Source organism: Balaenoptera musculus, chromosome 11 (genome assembly GCF_009873245.2).
Source record: "Balaenoptera musculus isolate JJ_BM4_2016_0621 chromosome 11, mBalMus1.pri.v3, whole genome shotgun sequence".
NCBI classification, from domain to species: Eukaryota; Metazoa; Chordata; class Mammalia; order Artiodactyla; family Balaenopteridae; genus Balaenoptera; species Balaenoptera musculus.
In genome coordinates, this window is record NC_045795.1 from 49,687,430 (window position 1) to 49,713,327 (window position 25,898).

A 25,898-nucleotide genomic window follows, 5' to 3' on the forward strand; every position below is an offset into this window, starting at 1 on the left:
AGGAGACAGAGCAAGAGGTATATACATATATTTAGAAAGAAATAGTTCACAAAAACAGGCATGAACCACAGGACTGGATCTTGAACAAGCAGGCATAATGGCTAGGAAAAATTTAGGTTCCTTAAGTGAGCTTTCTTTAAGAGGTTTTATGCATTATTTTAAGACTTATCTAAGTCTTGCCTGCATCTTCATTTTGATAAGAACTCCAGTGACCTTTCCTGGCAGTCTTCAGTGGGCACGGTTACCCCCACTTGCACCACTAGCATCATCACCATCACCCCACTTCTGCAGCTGGGTGACTCAGGAAGACTTCTAAGGTGGGTTTTCCGTCCAATGTACTTTACTGACAGTCCTTCCAAAGGGGTTTAGTGATCCCAACTTTGAACTGGATGGCATTGCTGTCCCTGTCTGGAGCTTCATTTGGAGGTGGAGGCAGGCACTATGCCATGGCAAGCACTCTTGCCCTCAGATAGGCAGATCTGAAAGGTGATCACCAACTGGGACTTAGTACATATTCAGGAGGGCTCTCATCCCAAGCCTTTCTCTGGGTACTTAGGCAGACAAAAGAGATTTTTCCTTTGAGCTCTCATCTTGACTATATTTCTGTTACTTTGAAGAGCACATTTTAATCCAATTCTTTGCATGTCTCCCAATGAAAATATTTCCTTGAGTCCCTCCATATCAAGAAATATTTCATTCCATCTTTGCAAGTTCCTTGTGTCTGTGAGTGGGCTGGTATACATATCTATTCTTGGATAGAATATTATGGACAATTCTAATATTTTAAGTAAAAATATGAAAAAGAATAGATAACAAATTAAATATAAAAACATGATTGCTTACATTAGTACATATACCTTCCTTTTATTTTACGCAGCCTTCTTGGTACATACAAACTCCAAAATAATAGGCTGTAACTTTAAGCCGCTTAATTTGTAATGTTTATTATTTACTTTTTTCTTCAGTTTCTTTATTTTTTCTTCAATTTCTGTGTGCAACAAAATTCTAGGGTTTAGGAGAAATGGACTCATTCTTTTGTTTAAGGAGTAGGGGCCTGCTGCCCTTAGTAAAACTGGTTATTATCTTTCCTTCTCTGAGATAAAATGGCAGGCTCTGCCTAGGTGTTCCCCTCTACCAATATATGTCATCGGTTTTGTTTTGCATTCCGCGTAGTACTAGGAAAGAATGAGGTCATGCGTTTTGAAAGTGCAGCATATTTTGTGGGTTTTCTTTATGCATGGCTTCTTTTTGAGTCTGATTTTTTTCTTTTCCTTTTTAGGTCTCACTTATACCTTTATGCAGAATCTTATAAATTGCATCAATTGAGGACATGGTTACAGATAATATAAGTGATTTTAAAAGCCACCAAACATAAAGGGATTTTTCTAAGTTCCCAGAACAGCTAGCTTTCTGTTTAATTCAGTCCCTTCAGAATGTATCTCATGCCCCTGATATTTAAAGCCATACAATCATCTGCAAGTAATCAAAAGGGTAGAATCTTTCAAGAATCCAGTCCATAGGCAATATGTATTATGTTATTTAGTGAGCTTTGACAAAGTCATCTAGGCATTTGAACATTATCATCTACAGGAATTCTTTTTCTTTCAACATAGAGACATTTAGTTCAGATTTGTAGAGCAAAGAATGTCTGTTTCCTATGTGACATGAAGTGTCTCAATTTAATCCCCATTTTACTTCATTATAAAGGCACTGAGCTAATTATTTTTTGAGAAATAAACGATAAATAACAACTGACAATTAGACACAAATGCTTTGGAAGAATACTGTGTTGGCACTTGTGGGAAAATGTTTCTTCTTTTTAAATGTAAAACATTATAAGGGATTTGAGGGAAAAAAATGAGGCTATCACACTTTGCATTCCCATTTTTTGGGCTGCAGGAAAAAAATACCAATTTTTCACAATTGTGATTTGCTAGAAATAAGTTGTGAAAAATGATAAAATGATATGCTACCTTTTTAATTGTGGTGACAACTAGCCTTGAAGGGCTTATTAGCTCCGTGGACTGAAGTCAAGTCTGTAGAATGTTGATTAGTAATTATGCATATTAGAACATTTCCAGATTAAAGGTGTTTTAATATTTTCTTGCCAGAAAAGACAACAGTCACATTACTATTTAATGGTACTTGAGAAAACTGCATGGAGTAGAAAAAATAAGTACAGTCAGTTTCATGGAACATCCAAATGGATTTGGTTTTCACTCAGCTCCACCGTTGCTATGCAGTGCTTTTCCCAGAACAAGGACCATCTTTCCATTTAATAAGATGGTTTCTTCAGGCTTCACTTGTTTTTTGTTTTTTTTGCTTTTGTTTTTTTTCTTTTCTTCTCCCATCTCCCATTATACTTAGGCAGTACCACATTCTCAAACAATGAATAGTCTTCCAATGATTTCATATGCATTCATTTCATTTCCCCATTTTCTTGAGGATAGAGAAATCATTTGCTTCTTTGGTAGTTTCCTAAAATTCTTACTGCAATGTGAAGGGTATAATGCATTCTTGTTGATAAGAGTTCTTTTGTCAGTTTGGAAGAGGACAGAGGAGACGTTTTCCTGTCTTCAAATTGTAATGCTTTAAAAGGCAGCTTACACTCTGGAAGAGTACATGTTTCCACATTTTAAATTTAATCTTTAGTTTGATATATTTACATTTTTCCATATGGATTAATGGAGATAGTCAAGTCAGGCACAGGAAGTCACAGGATGTTTCTCAATGAAGATTTATAGGAAGATCTGCTCTTTAAAGGGAAATCAGAGGACTGAGAATTTGTGAAGAGGAGATCATGATTCAGTCTTTACATGGGACAGACTCACAGCTCTGTGGTCTGTGAACCCTATACCAAAATTCCTAGAGCTGATCTTTTTGTTTTTATTTATATTGGTTTCCTGTCTCTCTTAGAGTTTGTGAGCTTGGTAAAGGAATATTTTTTTAAAGGATGAATTGCTTTAGTTATTTAAACTTATATATTAGAATCCCCCTTGGATATTCTTGTTGTCTTACAGCAAAATGCATAATTTTGAAGGAGAACCGACATCTTATTTCTGTCATTGCTTCTGTGCTCTCCATGACTACAGAGAAGGATTTAGGTGGATATTATTTAGGATTCTTTTTTTAATGGTTTTAAAATACACAAATTAACTTATGTGAAAACATAGCCTTAAGCTTAATTTTATGACCCATACATTTTGAATATTCAAAATCGAGCTAATAAAAAAAAGCAATAGATATTCTCAGGGGTTTAATTTTACTCATATGGTGAGAGTTGATGGTTTATGAGTTTTACAACATTTCATTAGGGAAATTTTACCAGGGAAGCAGGGTGGAATATATACAAGGTTTATCCTGCACTGGCAAAATGGAGCCCTCAATAGAGTTTGTTTACACATCCTGATTAACTTGATTGCCTACCTTGTCAGGAAACACTATGCAAATGATTTTATTTTCTGGGTTATTAGACCAAGAAAGAGACAGAAAATCACTTTTATTACAGAGCAATCTTTGCATGCACATTTTACATGTTTATAAGAATCTCTTTAAAGGGAAGTGGTTCAAGATGACTGCTTCTTTGACAATCTAGCCACTAGCTACCCAAAAGAAATGACACATTGCTTAAGATGTTGATTTTATGGTACATTTTGAGAGTATAAATTTTATTTTTCATGTCTCTCACTATATATAGAACAATATAAGTGATATATTTATAAGATATTAGTAGAGATGTTTAAGGGAAAGTAAAATGACATGTTTTTTTTATTTTGTTAATTTTGTTTTTATAAATTATTTTTTTTTAAGTTATTTATTTATTTATTTATTTATGGCTGTGTTGGGTCTTCGTTTCTGTGCGAGGGCTTTCTCTAGTTGTGGCGAGCGGGGTCCACTCTTCATCGCAGTGCGCGGGCCTCTCACTATGGTGGCCTCTCTTGTTGCGGAGCACAGGCTCCGGACGCGCAGGCTCAGTGGTCGTGGCTCGCGGGCCTAGTTGCTCCGCGGCATGTGGGATCCTCCCAGACCAGGGCTCGAACCCGTGTCCCCTGCATTGGCAGGCAGACTCCCAACCACTGCGCCACCAGGGAAGCCCCTGTTTTTTATAAATTTTGATTCAAATTGCCTTTCACCTCCTAGGACTCTTTAATGAATTGATTTTTTTGTTTGTTTACTCTATCTTTGAAATTGATTATGTATATTTATGGCTCATTTTTTACAATATTCAAGTACCAAATCATCTCTATTCACATCGCCAAAAAGTTTTAAAAGTCATTGCCATTAGTTAGTGCTATCCTGATCAGAAATGTTAGAAGCCCAGAATCCTCTTTCAGTTTCTGTACTTTCCATACCAGTATTTGAATTTTGTGTTTTTGTTTCATCTAAGAACTTTGACTTTTGTGCCCTGTCATTAAATTTCTGTGTATGTTTTTCTGCCTCTTTGCTACAGTTTGAGTATCTGGGCTAATTTTAACCCATGAACATTGACTAGAAAATGATGTTCTTTTAGGTATTTTTATGTCCCTATAACTCATTAAACTAAACATCTCTCTCATTTCTCAATCCAAAAACATGGGAATATATAGTTTTTTAAATTTCAGAATTTGCATCTACTTTAAAGGGCTTCTGTGTTCTTCATGTGCAATGTTTAGCAAGGTTTATATATGTGTAGAGGATTGGGTACCAGAAAATACAGTCTACCAGAGGGTGTTCTGTTATCTTGTGGTTTGAAAGGCAAGTTTAACTCTACAGAATTGCAGGCAGGAAGAGACATTACACAAATAAGCCAATCATATTTTGACATCAGAGTCTTGTGTTGACACTTCCATCAAAACATGAGACAATAAAACATTAATCTTGACACATAAGTTCCTGTAAGTGTTGTGCAGAGCAAAAGTTTTCTCTTGTATTTAGACGGAGTGTTCTAGGTCACAAAAGCACCAAGAAGAAAATGGACCAGATGGTTAGGGGTTCTGTACCTCCTCCCAAAACACCTGCCCTTGACCTGAGGAATGACTTTCTCGCCTTGTAAGATCGGCCCAAAATACAGCTCGAAGGTGACCTCTCTATCTGCTCTCTTGTTAAGAAATAATCACACCTGCCCTTGTTACTTCTCATAACTTGTTTGTGGGTTTCTGGCAACACCAATCAAGCAGTTCTTTATAATAGCCAACCATTTATTTAGTGGGTTCTTTATTTCTACTCATCTAGGGAAGAAAAGTCTAGAAGTCCTGCAGAAATACCCAAAAGGAAAAAAACAAAACCAAACAAAATGACTGAATTCTTGACACTTGTGATTTAAGTATCAAGAATTTGTGTCACTTGTGATGAAAGGAGAGTCTCCTTTCATCTGTCATGTAACAAGGATAAGTGCCAGGTTAAATTTTTATTTCTGGTCTGGTTTCTCTGACAGAGACTCATACTTCTGCCCTAGAGTTAAATCTAATGGAAAAGACACTTATTGAAAGTAAATGGCTTGGGATTTCCCTGGTGGTTCAGTGGTTAAGAATCTGCCTGCCAGTGCAGGGGACACGGGTTCGAGCCCTGGTCCGGGAAGATCCCACATGCTGCGGAGCAACTAAGCCTGTGCACCACAACTACTGAGCCTGCGCTCTAGAGCCTGTGAGCCACAACTATTGAAGCCCGCGTGCCTAGAGCCCATGCTCCACAAGAGAAGCCACGGCAATGAGAAGCACACGCACCGCAATGAAGAGTAGCCCCTGCTCGCCACAACTAGAGAAAAACTGAGTGCAGCAACGAAGACCCAACGCAGCCAAAAATAAATAAATAAATAAATTTTTAAAAAGAGAAAGTAAATGGCTTGTTTTTATATGTAGAAACTGTCTTCTCCCCAACACAAATCAGTGTGGATTTTCTCCTAGGAGTTTCTGTGGATAGCCATCAGATGCTGGTAGTGATCAAACAAGTTAAAAAAAAGTCTTATTTATGTGTGACCCTTAGTTATACTCTTTAAAATTCCATGTTTCTATTTTAACTTTACTAAAACTTAAAAAGGTATAACTTTTACTCTCTGGTACCTCTTGCCAGTATTTATTGTCTGGGTCTCATTTGCAATGAGGTATAGCAATAAGCATTAAAAGCTTTAATGAATCAAATATGAATATGTTTGAATGTCCTGACTTGCTGACATTAAAAATGGAACAACAGAACAGAGGAATTATACCAGAACCATCTCAAGTATTCATGAAACCTCTACACTAAGAGAACTTGTTTGGTAGCCTAATTAAAGAACTGGCTATTTGTGCTCCCCTCCTATCATTTCTTAGACATTAATCAATGTGATCCTTAGCCTCTTTTTCAATCCTTCCCTCAGTGGGGAGACAGGAGGAGAGAAGACAGTATATAATAATATAATTTCTCTGATCTTCTACACAGACCACCTAGTAATACTGTTGCGAAGCACATGCAAATGCAAATAGCTATATTGCTTCTGCATAATAGAAACTAATATGCTAGTAACTCCAAAGGGGACAAATGTTAAGATGGATCTTTTGCAAAGCAGACAACATAATATAACACTGAGAGTAATTATGCTCTCTTTTCTTTAGGGTAAGGGATGAATGTTCAGATTCAATACTTAATATTTGCTTTATAAAAAGTGCATTGTGCTCATTTATTTTTTTGGCATGGAAGGATGCTTTAGAAGATCACTTCATTCAATATTTTTAAAATCACCGACTAGAGATCATGATTTACCTGTATATTTTCATAAGCATATACCATAACTCATTCTGTTTAATGGCTAAAACACTTCCCTATAATCATCTTGAGACTAAAGTGATCTTCTACTGAGACGCTTTCCTCCATGACAAATCAGCATTCTGTTATCTGATAAAAACACAAGGCCCTTCTTTTCCATTTTCCCCAAATTTAGAATGAATTAAAGACATCTATTCACCAGAAAACGTTTATTAAGAATGCATGATGGTAATGTTTGATGGCAAATTCAGACTAATACATGGATCTCAGATTCATGAATATAATTTTCTCTGGATAGTTAGATATTTTAAGGTGGCTTAATGCCTGAGGAATAATGGCATTTATTGATTGCATGTTCACATATACACACGTGAGTGCCTCTGTGGGGATGCTTATCTATGTGTAGCTTTATATAAATGAGTACAAATGTTAGCTTTTTGACATGAGATGTTGAAACTATTAGAGATGGTCTACACAGAATAGTCTAATTACTTTTGTTTCAAAAGTATATCCAGGAGTATTTAGGTCAAAAAAGAATTTTTAGTCAATTCATTCATGTGCTTCAAATGGTTGAATCCTTGGTCCTTCATCTATGATCAGGTTGTATATAACCACCATTTGCAGTCCTAAATCTAACGGATAGCCCAAGTCATGAGCAAATAAGTGTCCAGTAATAAGGGTGGCGGACAAGAAAAAGACAGATTTTTTTCTGTTGAGTCATTTATTGACTGTGATCTTATACAAATGACTTTGTTTTCTTGGATCTGTGTTTCCTTATGTATAGAATAGACCATGTTACTTCACAAGATTAGCGCAAGGATTAACTGATATTAACATATATGGAAGCCTAACATACTTCACTTGTATATTCACTTCGTTTTACAAATCTTCCCTTCTTGGTGGAGAAAAAGGTGAAATCAATGACTTAGTAAGCCAAGACAGCCTTTGGAGAGTAGAGAAAATGTCCTTGGGTTGTCATAGCTGTCCGGGTAACCTCTGCTTCTGATATCCAGTTTTCAATAAATTTTGATTAATTGTTTCACCTGTTTGTCACATACATTTTAACTCAAATGTAAAACTATGTTTGTCTTTCATTTCTAACTCTCATCCCCCAAAATTATTCACAGAAGCCTTCATCTTTATAACAAACTTCTACAGATTGGGGGAGACAGCTTCATACCATAAGTAGGCAAATTTCTTACCACTATTAATCCATGAGAAAAAAAAAAACTGCCTTAGAAATATTTTATAGGGCTGACTTAGTTAATCTTATTAAGAAGTTATGACTGTAGAACTAGTTAGAGAGAGGTACTCTGTTCTGGGTTAATTGGGACGCATTGTTAGCAAAGGCTGGAAATCTGTGTATAAATGCAAGTGGCCAAAGTATTTTCCTGCTTGAGTTTTTAAAATTCTAATGAATATGGGTGGTTTCTGAATTTCTAGGCAATGCAGGATTTGCATGAGGTTACAGTTCAGTTGTCTTTCAAACTAATTCTCTATGCAAGTCACTGGCCTAGATGCTGTGGCTACAGAAGAGGAAGTATTAAAAAAAAATAAGTTTCTGCCCACCCCAAACCCCTGAATTAAAAATATCTAGTAAAGTGAAAAAGATGCATACAAAAACAAACAAGGGCTTCCCTGGTGGTGCAGTGGTTGAGAATCTGCCTGCCAATGCAGGGAACACGGGTTCAAGCCCTGGTCTGGGAAGATCTCGCACGCCACGGAGCAACTAGGCCCATGAGCCACAATTACTGAGCCTGCGCGTCTGGAGCCTGTGCTCTGCAACAAGAGAGGCCGCGATAGTGAGAGACCCACGCATCGCCATGAAGAGTGGCCCCCACTTGCCGCAACTAGAGAAAGCCCTTGCACAGAAACGAAGACCCAACACAGCCAAAAATAAATAAATAAATAAAATTAAAAAATAAAAACAAATAACTCAATTAAAAAAAAACAAAACAAACAAAAAAAGAAAACAGCAGATGACTTTATATTCTTGTAACAATCGTTGGACACATAGAGTATATGGGTAGCACTACCTGGTGTGGTTGTCATAACCTAAGCACGCCTGCTGTTTGTCCCTGCCTTTCAGTGGTTGGGAGCCTCTCTTTGCCCACAGTGATTTTTGCCACCTGCTCACTCACCCCTTCACTTCGAGAGCAAGTTTGGCAGTTTGTTTGAAACGTACCTTTGCTCAAAGGAAATGGAAAATTCCTTTTTTGAGTTTTACTATGACTAGTGCCAAAGTAGAATTTGTTCATATTGGGTTCCTGGATGGTATAGGAGGAATGAATTCTTACTCCAGCTGTGCAAAAGTTTAGTGTAAAAAAGAGTAAATAAAACAAGCTTGTAGAAGTCAAAAATAACACAGCTCCAGCACTTAGATATGTGGCCTTTTCTTTATTATAAAAGATGGTTAGTCCGACCGACTTTAGTGGATTCCCACAGTGGTTCAGTAAAATAATGTGGGCAATTGGCTGGACACATAGAAGGCATTCTATAAATGCATGTTCTTGTCTGACTTCTTAGAACCCTATGTCATCTATGCTATTCCTAATGTCCATTAAGTAGGGAGCATTTTACTCCATGTGTAGAGCTTACCCTTTATTATTATTTTGACTCTTGAATATTAGTCCTTCTCTTCCAGAGTTTTTATTCTGCTGGATTCCCTTTCTTCCCTTCTCCCTTTTTTCCCCAGTGCAAAATTTTAAGCAAACTCTCAGTCTTCAGGTAACAATTTCATGTGAAAAATTAACAATAATGTCATATCAGAGTAATGCCAGGAAGTTATGAAACTTCACTGTTACTGACAGATGATTAATTTTCTTTTTATTATTAGGAAATTGTTTGTAGGCAACAGTAGAGAACAAACTCTGCTTGTATACATTGCCAGCTCTTGCTTAATTTAGTTTCCCAAACAAACCCAAACTTAATTTTACCCCAAAATATAAGCCAGTTCCCATAGCAAAAACTTTACTGATTTCCAACTTGATTTTTATTTATTGTCCATTTCTCTGTTGATTGAGCTCATCAGATTGAGCAGCAAGATGGTCATGGGATGAACAGTAGGGTCCAGGGGTCATTCGCTGCGGTGTTTCCCCTAAACCAAGACCAGTCTCTAGGATTTCAATGTTTCTTTCCTCCTATTTGCCTTAGATAAAGATCCCCTAGGCACTGGTGTTTTTAGAATTCTCCTTGTTCTCCATTAAACAAGTCCCTTAGAATCTTGACCCAACAGTGACTGATGGTGATCCTTGATTATGGAAGCTTGTAGGCATCCAACTCAAGCAGTCCTGCCTATAGGCACAGCTCTGCCCCTTACTGGCTGTGTGTCTTCCCATGACTTAGGCTCTCACTTTTTTTCATCTTTAAAATAGGACTATAATAATTCCTGTCTTATAAGTAAAATAAACTATCTTAGTATACAGAATGGAGCATAGTAAGTACTAGATAGATGATACCTGCTATTGGGAGCTGATTTATGGCAATCATTGAAACTATTCAGCAGTTAAGCTTTCATTGTGGAAAGGCCCTTACGAAGCATGTTACACATGGTATCAGAGCATGGAAGGAGGGATCTTTTGTTATATCAGCCACACTGCATCACAGGTGACTGCCAGCTCCTCCTTTCTGAACAGAAGCCGGGAGAAGATGGAAAGTTAGATGTTCATAAAACAACTTCATTAATAATACTTGAGAGTTGATGGTTTTATTTTGTTATCTTGGGCTCCCCAAGAAGCAGACCCTGAATAAAAATTCAAAAACAAGTATTCATCTGGGAAGTAAAGGAAACATTAGAGATGGAGTGGGGGAATGTGACAAGGAAGAATACCTCATCAAGCTAGCCACCACCGTGCGTGATGGGAGCTTAATCCCACTAGGGCAACTCCATGACACGTCTCATCGTCATCACATTTAGGGGCGAGGGAGCTGGGGTATTTATACACCAACCCGTGAGAGTCACCAATTAAGGGTCACACCTAGTGGTTTGTTAGTTCTCCAGCTCTTCTAGGTTGCTACAAAGGGGGACAATGTAGCTCTGGCCAGCCAGGGAAGTCCTTACATAAAGAAATGCAGGGTCTGTGTGCCCTGTGGTGAGAAAAACAAGGGCATATAAATGGGCACCAAAAGCATCTGTTTCAATTACTTATTTGTATAAGGTTTTAATGAGAACCTTCCTGAATATATATTTTTGAGGATACAGTAGGTTTATATTGAAGTTTGATTTAGAAACACATGTAGTTAGCATAAAGAAAAGCTATAACATGCCTACAGAATTTTAGACAATTTCTTCCAAACCATCAATCCTTGAGCACTTGCTCCTCCATGGACCCACTGCACCATCATCTTTATCAGTTTTACTTCACATGCTTGATCTCTCTGAAACTTTGGGGGAACATGGCCAGAGCTTCATACAAGTTCCCTTTCTTTTCATTCTCTTTTCTACCCTTCTTAAATACTTTGCATATCAATATGTTATCCATGAACTGGCAGGGTACAGTTTATTTCATCTATTATTCTGCTTCACAAAGGAGGAAACTTATTAACACAAAAACTTAGATAACTACTCTGCTACCTGATCCACCTGGTAGTGCATTCACTTGCAGCTTCTTCCAGTTTCTGTCCTTTTGTTATATTGCTGATAATTGTTATTCCTCTGACATGTACCATGTGCACCTCAGTCCTAAAAACTACGGAAGAAAAGCAACACAGAAATCATCATACCTGGTGCTTCATTTTATGTGGGCTACCTGAAGTGACAGGCTTGTGGCTGTGTCCACATTCCTGTGAAATTAATGTTCCTTCTTCAGACACCTCTTATTCTATTTATAGCCACAGGGCTTCAGTTTTATAAGTGTCCAGAAAGTTCTGAGTAATGCACAGAATTCTACATACACAGCAAATGCAACCTTGGCAAAATGTAATCCCTGGTGAGAGAGAAAAACAGAGAATCAACAGTCCGTTGCTTTTACTGGAATAATAAAACTGGAGCAGTTTGTGTCTGAAAGTGCTGTAAACTAGATTTTTTTTCATGTAAATTCCATAGCCAGGATATAATGGTCATTGTCATGAAATTGGCAAACAGAGAATTACAGTTTTTCGGAGAAAACTTGACTTCTTCTCAACACTCTTTCCTTCTTTGTTTACTCATTGAAATATGCCTGTTTTTATGGATGGTTGGTCAAGATGTGGGCTTAAATGGAACAGTATTTCATGTGAGTGGGAAGAGAATTTGTGTATGTCTACCCAAACATTAAGGAAAAATGAGTACAAACATTTACTGTTACTGTGTTCCCATTCATTTTTTTCACCATATTAAGAACTTTAGAAGTACTCCATATGGACTATGCTGTTCTTAAGGCTTATTAAGGAGGGGACATTTTGCTTAATATATAGAACCTACGCTTAATTATTGTTTTGACCGTTTTAATGTAATTACATATCTTTGTTGTAAGAAAAATTTATAGAATTACATAACCATATTAAAGAATATTATGAAACTTCTGTCTTCAGTTGCTACTGTATTTGGCTTAGGGTTAATAAGAGTTGAACTTTCAAGATACGCTATACAATGGGATGGAGCCTGATAGAATATAATGAAATGACCTTGACATACCTATAAATGCAACCAACCAATGAAAAAACTACATCATTCACAAGAATGATTGTGATTGATTCTTTGAATCCCATTGGTCCATGGGTCTGTGGCTGGGCTGTCTGTGCTCTGATAGCTCTTTGAGAAAGATTAAGGGTTCAACATTATTTAAATTTCTCTTTGTCTCTCACTCTCTCTCTCCAATATCATAGTATGGCTAGTTCATATTTCTGTTCATTACATCATCTTAGAAGCCTTCAGAATCAAGTCATTCCTCATGAAGCAACAAACAGAAAAATATCCCATTTTCAGCAAGTTTGAGTTAAAGCTGGCAAATTATGTAAAGTAACACTTAAAAAGGGGACCCTGGAGAGGAACTTGGTGGCTATTTCAGGACTCATATTTGTGGTGGAGTGGACAGTCACTCAGAACCATATTCATGATACTGGTTATTTCCATCCCAATGCGGCCTTTAGGTCTTCATTCAGAAGCAGCTTGCTACAGCACGTGTGTCATAGAAAAAACTGAGATTTTGTTTTGTTTTCATATCTTAGGCTAGTAGATTAAGTAACACAGAACCTAGCTTTGAAACCTTTCTCCTTTTTTATTTATATTAATCTTAAAGGTGAAAAATAAGTTCTGGTTTTAATTTATACTTTTCTGTATACTGGTATTAATCTTTTAAAATATGTGAATTAGCCATTTTGATTCCATGAGTTATCTGCTCATGTGCTTTGTTCACTTTTCTATTGGTTTTTTACGTGTCTTCCATTTTTATTATAAAAATGGCAAACATTCAAAGGCAGTGAGTGTAGTATAATGAAGACTTTGGTCTCCATCACCCGACAAGTTTCATTTATAATTCCAATCATTCCTGTTCCTTCCAAGTTATTTTGAAGCAAATTAGAAATTTATTATAACATCTGTAAATATTTCTGCATGTACTTCTAAAATATAAAGCCCCAATGCCAAAATTAAAGCCTAAATTAATAGTCCATTAATAACAATTAAATGTTCAACATTCAGATCATCTCTTAAAAGTTTCAGTTTGTTTGAATCAGCATCCAAAGAATGTCTCTACATGTGATTAGATGAAATATTTCTTAAATCTTGTTTTACTTGTAGGTTATCTCATCTCTCTTTTTTTCCCCCTGAATTTTTTTTAGAAGAAACCAAGTTATTTGTCCTGTAGAGTTTGCAATAAGCTGGATTTTGCTATAGCATCCATGTGGTGACATTTAACATGCTCCTCTGACCCTGTGTTTCCTGTGGATTGTTAAGTAGACTTTGTGGTTTGGAAAGATTCCTTCATAAGTGGTGTCAGGAGGGATGTAATTTCTTTATCTGAATTTCTTGTGAAGTGACAGTCTGATGATTATTGTCAAGTTCCATTAATCCATTAGGAATGGCAAAATGGTGATATTCCAGTTCTGTCATTCCTGTCTTGTTTATTAGCTGGGATGCTTGTATAAAGGCCATGTTTCCACTATTCAGTGACTCTGTAAGATCAAGATCGTTTGTATAGGAAAGGCAAGATAAAGGCTTAATTCTTTTCCTTTGTAATCAGATATAACAATTTCCTTCCCTAACATTTTGTAATGGTGACCAGTAAAGGTTCTTTTGGTTATGTTTTGTTTTATTTTGTTTTAAAGATCATTATGAACTTACAGAAATAACTAAATTTACTATATTTCTATCCATTCTAGTTATATTTTCTTAATGATGCTTAAATTGTCCCACTTGAGAGATCAGCGAGAACCTCTGCAAATTGGCTTCTGAGTCTTCATCTTAGTCGGCTCAGGCTGACATAACAAAACAGTATAGCCTGGGTGACTTACATGACATTTGGTTCTCACAGTTCTGGAGGCTTGAAGTCTGAGATCTGGGTGCCAACATGGTTGGGTTCTGGTGAGAGCCCTCTTCCTGGCTTGTTGATGACTACTTTTCACGCTATGTCCTCATGTGGCAGGGGCAGAGAAAAACACAAGAGCTCCACCCTCGTGACCTCATCTGAACCTAGTTACCTCACAAAGGCCTCTTTTCCAAATTCCATCATGTGGGGGTTAGGACACAGTTTAGTGCATAGCAGTCATTTTGACACAATCTTAGGAGTCTCAGTTTCTTTGCTTTCAGGTAGGATAAGATAATCCAAGCTCATTTTACACTTTTCCTATCCCAGCACTGGAGTCAGCTAATTTTTCAAGGAGCTCTGGCTCCTTTTAGTGGGAAATGGTCATTAAAAGCCAAAATCTAGGCACTAAGAGTGCTCATTGCTTTTGTTTTGGTCCTTATTTCTAGGCATTTTCATGGACAGAAACAGGATTTTTTTTCCAAGATAAAATATATTATGATTTTATAAATACACTTGCAACTCAAATTCAGGATTATTGGCTTTTTTTTTTAGCCTCGTTGATCTTATATCTGTATTCCTTTTCTTTATATCAAAAATCTTTGTTTTTAAGGTGACCATTAGCTTACTACTCATTTGTAAAATGAGCCTTGAAATAACAATAAAGTCTTGCTATGATATTGAAAGTTTAAAATAACGTTTGCAGTTCTTTTTTATTTTCCCTAAGGTATATACCCCAATGGAGATTTATAGCCAAATTACTGTGTATTAAAAACACCCAGAGATAATTACTATTAACCTCGTCCTTCCAGCTTTTGTTCTGTTTTCAAAGACCCACAACCCTAAGAGCACAGGAGACTAAGATATATATAGATTCCTGTAGCCTTTTTTTCAGTCAACATTGTGGTTTAAGTATTACCTGTGTCAAAAACAATTCTCCATAAACATTATCTTAATGTCTGCATGGTATCAGATTGTAATTACCTTAACAACTTTTCCATAATATGTAGACACATGACACCTTCTGATACGTATTGCTGTACCTGTCCAGGAGACTGTAACTCTGATTGTAATTCAGTAGATCTGGGACAGAACCTGAGATTCTACATTCCTAACAAATGCCCAGGTGAACCAATGCTGCTGGCCCTTGAATAGTATTTCAAACAGCACTTGTAAAAAGGATGATGATGGCCCAGTAATTTATTTATTGTACTTCCTCTAAGACTGAACAAGGGGGCTGGACTTAGCAGGTGTAATTAGAGCAGATGAATAGACACCCTAGTACTTATATTTATTGAGTTTCTAAGATACCTTCAAGGTAAAAATTCATTTTAGGGTATTTTAGCCAAATCCTAAATAAAGTCATACTACTGGACAGTGTAACCTCTGGATGTTCTTTCTTCCTTCTGAGACCTTTAACCCCAGGGACACTATTGTCTGCCTTTTCTGCCCTTAGGGCTATTTTAGATGTGTTATAGTTCAACATAAAAATATGGAGGTTCTTTGCTGTGATAAGCTAGGGGGTAACCTCTCCCTTTGAAGGCAGGGATAGTAAGGACTGCTTTCTCATTCTGTTCATGTGTTGTTGAGTTAACCCCAAACTGTGTTGTGTTTGAGGCCCTTCCAGTGAGGCAGGTGGTGGGACAAGATCTGATAAGACTTCAGAATTTCCCCAGAATACATGTTTTCTACATCTCTTGCAAGGCCCATGCTCCCAGATTTTTATTATCCTAATATTTGGCTGGCTGGTTCTAGGAATACAACTGTGAATAGCAAATATACCTGTTCTAAAGGATCTTAGAGTTTAGGAGGTCAGACAGGCGAGATACTTGGTAATTATAGAGCTTTATGGATGGTAAATGTCATAGTAAGTTATAAGTAGGCACAGAGGAGGGAATCATAATTCACTATTGTAGATTTTTTTTCCAGGAAAAGTGAAGACAAGGTATAATTAGCCAAGGGGGAAAAAGAGAGGGGGTCCTGGAAGGAGGGAATATCTTGTAGGAAGGTTTAAAGGTTCAAAAGAGAAAGAAGGGGGAAAAGGCAAATTGGGAACTTCAAGTAATCTGGTCTTGAGGATGCCAGGGGAGATTATGAATGTGTGTGTCTGTGTGCACTCATGTGCTGGGAATGGAGGCATCATGTTGTTGAGGAGGATGAAGAAGTTGTAGAGGTAAGTCAGGGCCAGCTAAAACCTTTGAACTTAATTCTTAAGGCTATGGAGAACTGTTAAAAAGTTTTAGGTAGGGAATGTCAACCCCCCCCCCCCCAACCGCCACCAAAAGACACAAAAACCTTAAACAAAAGCCACTCACTGCAACTTGAAGAATGAATTCCTGATTAGCACATGTGAAGGATGAAAAGACTGATTCAGAGCCCTGGAGAGTTTAATAATGAGTAACATTTATGAGTGTTTATGTCAGTGCTAGAGGCCAGCACTAGACACAAGCACTATTTTGAGACATTTTAAATGTATTATTTAACACTCCAAACAACCTGTTGAGGTGTATATGTTTACTATCATCATCCCCACTTACAATTAAGTACGCTGCGTCAAAATGTGGTTGAATTACACTTCTGCAGCCGTAGAACGACACAGTTCTAGAAGCATGACCTGAACTCAGGTGGTTTGGTCCCAAGGTTCACTCACTTCACTACTGGGTTGTACGCACCTCCATGGAGACTAAGATGAAGTAAGCAAGCATAGCTCTATTGCTTGAAGTTGGTTAATATGTGTACATATTATTCTAATTCAGTGGGGGAGAAGGGACTTGACACAAAGGCTGGTGAAATTATAAAAAACATTGACTATAGCAAACATTCTGAAGAGATCAGATACTTAATGAATGCTATTTAAGAGTGGCATCTGGTTGTCACCTGGGAAGTATTATGAGTAGGAACTTTCTGTCTTGGTTCATGTAGGTAGGTACATGTATGCTAACATTTCCACCATGCCCAGAATATGTGTACACGTGGTTGGCTTAAACTTCTACCCAGGTAGTGCCATGTTATAGAAAGGTATTATTTTTCATCATTCCATGTCTAGCAAGTTAATCAATATTAAAGTAGAAACTCACCTCATTAGGATACATTTAGAAGATTGAGAGTCAAGATTCCATATTCCCAGTCAGAGCCTGAAAGACTTGTATAACCTTTAAACATTAAAATAAAATAAAATACGTGTGTATGTTCCAGGAAAGAATTGGCATATATAGAGCTATTTATTGACTAAGTGTTCCCAGTATAGAAATACAGATGCATTTTGGCACTTACCACATTTTCTTTTAAATGCCTCACCATTTTTCAAAAGGTAAAAACATGTCGCCAAGAGCGACAGAAGCAACCCATTTCTGCCAGCTTGGGCAAGTGACTTATCCACTTAAAGTCCCCATTTCCTCATCTGTAAAATGGCAATAATTATGCCTATTTTGCAGGAATATTGTGAGAAAATACATGTAAAGTGGTTGGCACCTAGTGGGTATCCAACCAATTTAAGATTGGTACTTTTTTTTTCTTCCTTGGCAGTAGAGTTGCATTGTCATTATTTTAAAATGCTGAGATTACTTTTCAAATTGCTGTGCTGATTACAAGCTTTCTGAAGGAAATAATTACTAAAAAAACAGATCTCAGTGAAGAATTTAGATTTTTGAGAGGAATAAACAAATATGCCACTATACTTTATCTCTACTCAAGAGTTACCAGAGTTTACCTGTTAAGATGAAATATGTCTTTTTCATAAAAGAGGCCAACTTGGCATTTATTAGCTTTGACCATTGCTTGGCAACGCTAGGTCCTAATTCTAAATTTAGAAAGTTAGAAAGACTCTTCATGTACCACAGTGTTCATTGCAGCTCTATTTACAATAGCCAGGACATGGAAGCAACCTAAGTGTCCATCGACAGATGAATGAATAAAGAAGATGTGGCACATTTATACAATGGAATATTACTCAGCCATAAAAAGAAACAAAATTGAGTTATTTGTAGTGAGGTGGATGGACCTAGAGACTGTCATACAGAGTGAAGTAAGTCAGAAAGAGAAAAACAAATACTGTATGCTAACACATATATATATGGAATCTAAAAAAAAAGGTTCTGAAGAACATAGGGGCAGGATAGGAATAAAGATGCAGACATAGAGAATGGACTTGAGGACACGGGGAGGGGGATGGGTAAGCTGGGACGAAGTGAGAGAGTGGTATGGACATATCTACACTACCATATGTAAAATAGCTAGCTAGTGGGAAGCAGCCGCATAGCACAGGGAGATCAGCTCGGTGGTTTGTGATGACCTAGAGGGGTGGGATAGGGAGGGTGGGAGGGAGGGAGACGCAAGAGGGAGGAGATATGGGGATATATGTATAGCTGATTCACTTTGTTATAAAGCAGAAACTAACACACCATTGTAAAGCAATTATACTCCAATAAAGATGTTTAAAAAAAAAAAGTGAGCAAGACTCTTGTCACATGACTGTTGGTTTAATTAAAACGTGACCCCCACAGTTTTCCAAGGAGACATGTTTCCTGGTGTCAAGTCTCATGTGTTTGCTACTAGACAGTAGGTTGTGACTAGGGGCATTTCGACTCAGCAAATAAAGATACAGCTTTCTCAGTCATATCCAGAGTGAATGGCAGTCCTGTTGCCTTTGAGTCAGCTGAAGGGTAAGGAGGTGAGAGATCTCCTGGCAGCTGTGATCATTTAAATCACAGTGGGTTATTTAAATCTAGTATTTTGTATAAAGCTTAAAAAATAATTTTCATGAGGACAAAAAACTATATGGGGTAAATCCCCCCATTTTTCCTTTGGATCAGGGCATTTTTTAGAATTTTATTTATTTATTTATTTTAATTGAAGTGTAGTTCATTTACAGTGTTGTTTTAGTTTCAGGTGTACAGCAGAGTTACACACGTATGTATTCTTTTTTCAGATTCTTTTCCCTTATTGGTTATTCCAAAATATTAAGTATAGTTCCCTGTGCTATATAGTAGGTCCTTGTAGGTTATCTGTTTCATATATAGTAGTGTGTATATGTTAATCCCACCAGGGCATGGTTTTTAAGACTAGCCCATTATGCAAATAAAGTTCACTTTCTCCTGTTTCTTGACTCTTGTAACAAGCAGTCACATGTTGTAGGAGCACTACATTTGCTTTGAAGCCAGAATCAAAGAAGTTCCTCCAGAGGATAAGAGAGTGTAGCACAAAGAGTGAAAGCATATGAAATTGCCCATAAGCTTTAAAAAATGGAATTTCACTAACATAAAAATTTAGCAGAATTTATTTTTCTTGTGAATAATTATAGTTTGTTTTACCCTTTGCGTTTTCTTTAGCCATCTCCTACGTTGAATCACTCCACATCCTCCCATTCATTTCCTTTTACTTGTAATCCCTATGCAAACCTTAATTCACAGAGAAGCATTATCATAGCACAGTTATGTCACAAGGTTGTGGGAAGGATGGACTGAGATTCAGGAATTAGTGTTGTAATTTAGATTTGAGAACAAGGGTGATGGTAACACCACACAGTTGATGTTGCTATTAGCATAAGGAATGGTGGTAATTTCAGGTTTGTTTACTACTGGAAAACAAGAGAGGGAGGGCTCCTGGTTGAGTTTTCACTGATCCTTGAACAAAGCAGCAGGTGTGCCAGCAAGGGCTCTGCCTTCGCTTCGTGGCTGTCATTCCCATCAGGCTGGTTCTAGCAATTGTGAGCCACTGATGCTCCAAGGACATGATGTCACCTGCTGAAGACTTCCAGTCTGTTGTGACAGAATAATTGGTCCCTGGTACAAAAGAAGCATATGCTGTTGATTGTGAGAACTCTGCCACTTGATGTCAGGAAGAGAAGTCATCAACAGTGGTGAATCCACTGTATGCCTAAAATTGCCATGAAGATTCCTCTCCATGAACCATTCTAGTCCTAACATTTATAATTGCTTGCCTTCTGTAGCATAATCCCAGTGCTGTATTTTCCTGCATTGATACCTGTGGTTCCCCGGCCTCTAGTAAAATCTCTAAAAATACTGAAACATCTATAACCCTGATTTGCTCTGTTCTGCCAAGGGTGCTGTGATATTGTCATGACATCTAGCAAGAGTGACATGTAATGAAGATGTTCAGGTCTGAGTAGCCTCCATTGTTCTGCTTTATTGTTTATGGCACAGGCAGCAGTGGGACAGGGGTGATGGGGGAGCTGTCTACAAAAGCATCTCCAAGGATGCCTTTGAGTGAAGTTGAGACTCAGGATTTGGCAGAACTCATCCAGTGTGAAGACATGTACCCCACTCCACCACTCTCCCACAAGAAATTCTCCAAGCAGAACAACCAGTGACATCTTGAAGCATTTACAGATCTTCAGGGATGGAGCCATGAGCAGAAAGGACGATCACACCCTCAATCACCATCATTTAGATGCTCTGGATCTGAGAGAGAGCTGTCTTAGGAAAACCACAGTGGCTCACGTATGGCTCCCAGAAACTTCTGCATGCAAGACATTTCCAGGACTGCTTTTCCAAATCACCCCTAGAACAGAAGATCGCATTAGGAGAGCTGAAGTCCCCAGAGTTATATCCAGTTTCTTGGATAGGAAGGGAAGAAAATGCAGACTTTTTCAGAGATGGTTTGCTATTTATCTGTTCTTGACATAAACCTGAGGCCTCAGAGAGTTCACTGATGCATCTCTTTACCATGGCAAATGAATAGTGAAGGGTACATTGTGTACTTGTAAAATCCAAGGTGGGGATGTTACATGAGCTGTCTCTGCCTTGAAGTTAATGTCTTTCAAAAGGTTAGTTTTTTTACATCTGGAAAATATTGCTCTATATTAATGTTTCTGTCTCCAAATCACCATAAAGTTTTATCATGCATATTTTAAACAAATTATGGAAATGCCTATTTAGAGTCTCTTTTAAAGATTATTATTGCAAGATTTTTATTATTATTGCAATGAAGTAAGTTGTATGAAATAAGAGTCTACTTTTGTGCCTGGGTAGATTGTGCCAATTGGGTTAATAAACACCTTCATCCTTAGAGCTAGAGCATTTGGATGGAATATCAGGGATGAATGACATTTCTATAACTTTTTAATCAAAGAGCCATCTTTTCTGGACCTGTTTATTTTGGAAAACAGTGTTAAATGTTTTTTTCAGTTCAGTGTGAAAATGCTTTTTCATAAGTATAGCAATGAGTTAATAATCACCGTCTTCACTAAAACTAAAAGAAACATCCAACAAGAAAAGCTGCTAAATCAGTCTTCCCCTACCCCCCTCCAAAAAAAAGCAGATTGTTTTTTTCTATTTTTCCCACACAAAAAAAGTATGCCTTGGTTTTTTGTTGTCTATTCCTTCAAACTCACATAAGGCTAAACTAGACACAATTCATGTTTACAGAAATCAGACACTTTTTTTTTTTCTCTCCTCCATGGTACAATTTCTTACTGGATTTCTTGCCAAATGATGGTAGGAATGGAAAGGCTGTCAGGAGCCAGTAAGCCCATTTGAGAAAAGACAGGTCAAGGTTTTTCATTTTAGAAAGCCTACAAAATACAGAACAGCTTACAGATATGTGCTGGGATGCTTCCAGCTGACACTTTTATTGTGATCTATTTTATTAAGTTCCACTGAAGGGCCCAGCCTGTGGGATGGCCCTCAAGTATGACAGTGTCAAATGCTCCTGGTGGCAGGCTTGACGGGGGCTAATGGCTCCTTCCATTGAGAGAGCATCAGCCTTTTGCAATGAAGAGCAGAGCAAAGCCCCTACTGACTGACAGCCCTGTGAGCTGCTTTTGTTTTGCATTCTTTAACACTCAACACCCTTAGAGGGTAGTTTATCCAAGGAAGTCAGATTCCAAAGCAACCTTCTTTAGAAGTCAAGAGGCAAGAGGATCGACTGAAGATGAACTTACTGATTATCACTACTCTCCATTTTAATAGCAGATGGAAAGTTTTTTTGTTTTGTTTTGTTTTTATTTTAAGTATAGCTGATTTACAATGTTCTGTTAATTTCTGCTGTACAGCAAAGTGACTCAGTTATAAATATATCTATTCTTTTTCATGTTCTTTTCCATTATGGTTTAGTCACAGGGTATTGGATATAGTTCCCTGTGCTATACAGTAGGACCTTGTTGTTTATCCATTCTCTATATACTAGTTTGCATCTGCTAACCCCAGCCTCTCAGTCCTTACCTCCCTCAGCCCCTTCCCCCTTGGCAACCTACAAGTCTGTTCTCTATGTCTGAGTCTCTTTCTGTTTCCTAGATAAGTTCATTTGTATCATATTTTAGATTCCACATATAACTAATATCACATGGTATTTGTCTTTCTGTGTCTGACTTACTTTGCTTAGTATGATCATCTCTAGGTCTATCCATGTTGCTGCAAATGGCATTATTTCGTTGCAGATGGAAAGTTTTGAAGCCTGCTGATTACGTTACTAAATAGTCACTGACCTAAGTCTCAAGAGATAAAGTAGCCACCACTTTAGAGGCATGGCTATTTCTGGCTCTAAATGTATACAAAAAAAATAAGAATTTAATCACAGTTTTGACTGCAATAGGTGTTCTTTCAGAGAAAAAATGGAATCATAAACAGTGTAATCCCTATAGAGTTGAAATTAGATCTTGTGGGAAAGGAATAATTTTCCTTGTTTACATATTAAAAGCTGTGCAAATTTAATTTCTTCTTCATTGTCATTATCTGGATTTGATACTCCCACTGGGCTGTCAAGAGAAGCCTCAGGAGATGGGGATGATTCTAGCAGTGGCCAGTGTTCCGTCAGTGGTGGGATGGACGGATCCAAGCCAGTCATCTCTGATGGGAAGCAGAGACTATGGGTGGCATCCCCACCCCATTTTTTCTAGATCTATCAGGAATCATAATTAGGGAACTAACTAACCTTGGAAGCACTGAAGGGTGCGGTGACATTGTGACATGCCACCCGAATGCCCCGTCAATGAAGAACTTGTTGCCCCAACTACTGGGAGGGCTGTGGACAGACGACAGGGTTGACAGGAATGGTTGCAGCTGCAGAGGACCACTGGGTCCAAGGTTTTGCCTTTCTTGGGAAGGCCACATCCAAGGACTGACCCATGTGCTGGTATGAGTGCCTGGCCATCTAGGCCCAAATCAGAACAACTACGGGCCATTCTAGCTCTGGGACCAGCCAAGGTCAAGCCTGCATCATGGCTCAACTTACCCCTCTGTCCACTCCTTTGCAAAGGAGACCGTTCCAAAGTCTGTCCTTAATACACAGGATGCTCTAAAATTCCATCTCAGGGTCAGCTTCCCAGGGAGCCCAAGCTTCAGTCAACAGACAACCAGACACACTGCAGATTCTTACTGCATGATCTGCAATTACAGTTACAAGTGACTTTGTAGGATTGTAACCCTGTTTTATGTGTGATGGGTCCTGTTAGCAATACAAGCAGCTTCACAGCTAATACTAAGAGGATAGAAATGTGTTGTGAGTTTATGGAAAGAAGGTCTCAAGGCTTTATCTTTACATCTAGGATCAAGCATCAGCTCCTGACAGAATTGGAGAAAATCAAAAGATTCTATTCCGTTTCGTGAGAAGTATATTGGTTTCAGTCTATGAAGAAGTTTTTACAGTTTTTGAGTTATGTGCATGGCCCTATGAATTTTTCCCTTTTAAAAAACTTCCACCCTTTTGATTTAAGATTTTGAAGAATTATTGCCTTCATTATCAGGACTCAGTGATGCTGCCAATTCAATTATCTATAGTGGAGGGCAGCGGTGGCCAAGATAAACGAAAACAATGCATTATCCATAATCATTTATGTTTTCCCCTAACTACTTTTTCTTACATTTGAATACAAATACCTTATAGTTTTAAATAATCTGCCTGTGGACAATTGAAAAAAAAAACTATATTTATATTTGATTCTTTCTCTAAGAAAGTTATAATCAAATATAGTAATAAAGATGAAGCATTACATTGCATAAAAGTCATTCTTGGTATTTTATCAGTCACAAAGGATACTAAAAGGCAGTAGAGGGGTAATGGGGTCAGTTGAGTGAATAGGTAGTGGAAAGATACTTGTGGGGGAAAGCAGGTTGCCATTTTTCAGATTGCATTCAGAATTTCCTTAGCAGTTGCAAACAGAATGGAAGGAGATGATTTGTGTGAGAAACTGACCTTACTTGGTTGTTACATGTATGAAAAATTTTAACAAAGCAACCCTTTAAGCCATTTTGATTTTAAAAGTTCACCTATCTTCTATTGGAATTTTTATTTATTTGCCTTTTAAGACTTGTGAATAAAAAGGACTCAGGCCATATAAATTTATATGGACTTTTTTTTTAATTGAAGGGAAGCTAAATTTAAATATTCTTTTTCTTTGCTCTGTCAGCAGTAAATAATGATATCTCTGTGATAATAAGAGCTAAGTTTCATTGCATATTTTGCTTTTGAGGCACTATACCCATGTATGTACATATATTTTCTCTTTGTTTCTCCAGAAATCTTGGGAAGCTCACATTAACCCAATGAGATGCTAAGGCTCAGAAAGTTTGAATAAGTCACCAAAGGTCACAGAGCTAGAAAGGAATAGACTTAGTGTTCAGGGTCAGACAGCCTGACTCTATCATCCATACTTTTTCCAAAATACTGAACAGCGGTGGATGTCAGCTCTGTGTCCTCAAAAGGAATAGGATCCGCTTCAAGTAAAAGCACAGTGTGTTAGCTCAAAGATGGAAAACCGTCATCTGTCTCATTTCAGTGAATTCTCTTCATCCAGTTTAACTGTCAGACCATGCAAGTCACCACTTTTGTTTCTAGACCCTCTGAGTCTGAGTTTAAGGAGTTACTGTTCTCTTTTGGAGGCTTCTAAGAAGTATCAGCCTGCCCGTTGCTTGGTTTTTATTTCTTGGCATGAGTTAATGCTATGCTTTATGGGAATGCCTTAATTTCTCTGTTTCAGTATAAACAATTGCTTATGTAACCATTCTAATATATGCCAAGGAACACTAGTTCATCACCCAAAAATATTGGAACACCTACTGTGTGTTAGACTCTGTGCCAGGCACTGAATATAGAACAGTAAAGAAAATAGATATTGTGTCCACTTTCATGATGTTACTTCCTTATTGGAAAAGAGGCAAGCAATATGAGTTCTAGAAGCCAGTTCATTATAATTTGCTCTAATGAATTCATCCATGAGCTGTTAACATTCTTAACCTGAGCACATTTTGAAATAGAAGGGATTTACTTTTAAGGAAAATATTTTCCCCATCTCTGCTTTGAAAACAATGAAATATGTTATTTTTTTTTAAATGCATGAGTCAGTATAAAGTACTATGCAAATAATAGGATTTGAGGCATGTATTTGCCTATTAACATGGCCTAAAACTTTTAATTGTTGTAAATAGCAGTGATTATTGCATATATTTTATATAAAGTTCTAAGATACACAAATGATGTTGTGTACACAAATGATTGTATTCCAAGATACACAAGTGATTATATTCCCCTTTATAGTCCACCCTTTTTTCCCCAGAACTTTGGACCTCCATGTGTTTAACCCAATTGATATAACTAAGATCCACAAAGACCTAGAAGCCTTAAGCCCTAAGCTTTTGCATAACTGTTCCCAAATATTGGATCATCCTCCTCAGCATATTAGCTCGGATTCCTGCCAGGTCTGCAAAGAACAAATTCTCATTAGAACCTTGTCCAAATCTCAGTGTCATCCTTCCTATTTATTGGAGTTGGATTGGATTCATG

General features: G+C 37.5%; 1 protein-coding gene across 10 annotated transcripts in view; it reads left to right on the forward strand.

Moving 5' to 3' along the window:
• Positions 1-25,898, forward strand: part of RBMS3 (RNA binding motif single stranded interacting protein 3) — a 713,376-nt gene that overhangs the window by 428,316 nt on the left and 259,162 nt on the right. The gene's annotated exons all lie outside the window — the stretch shown is intronic.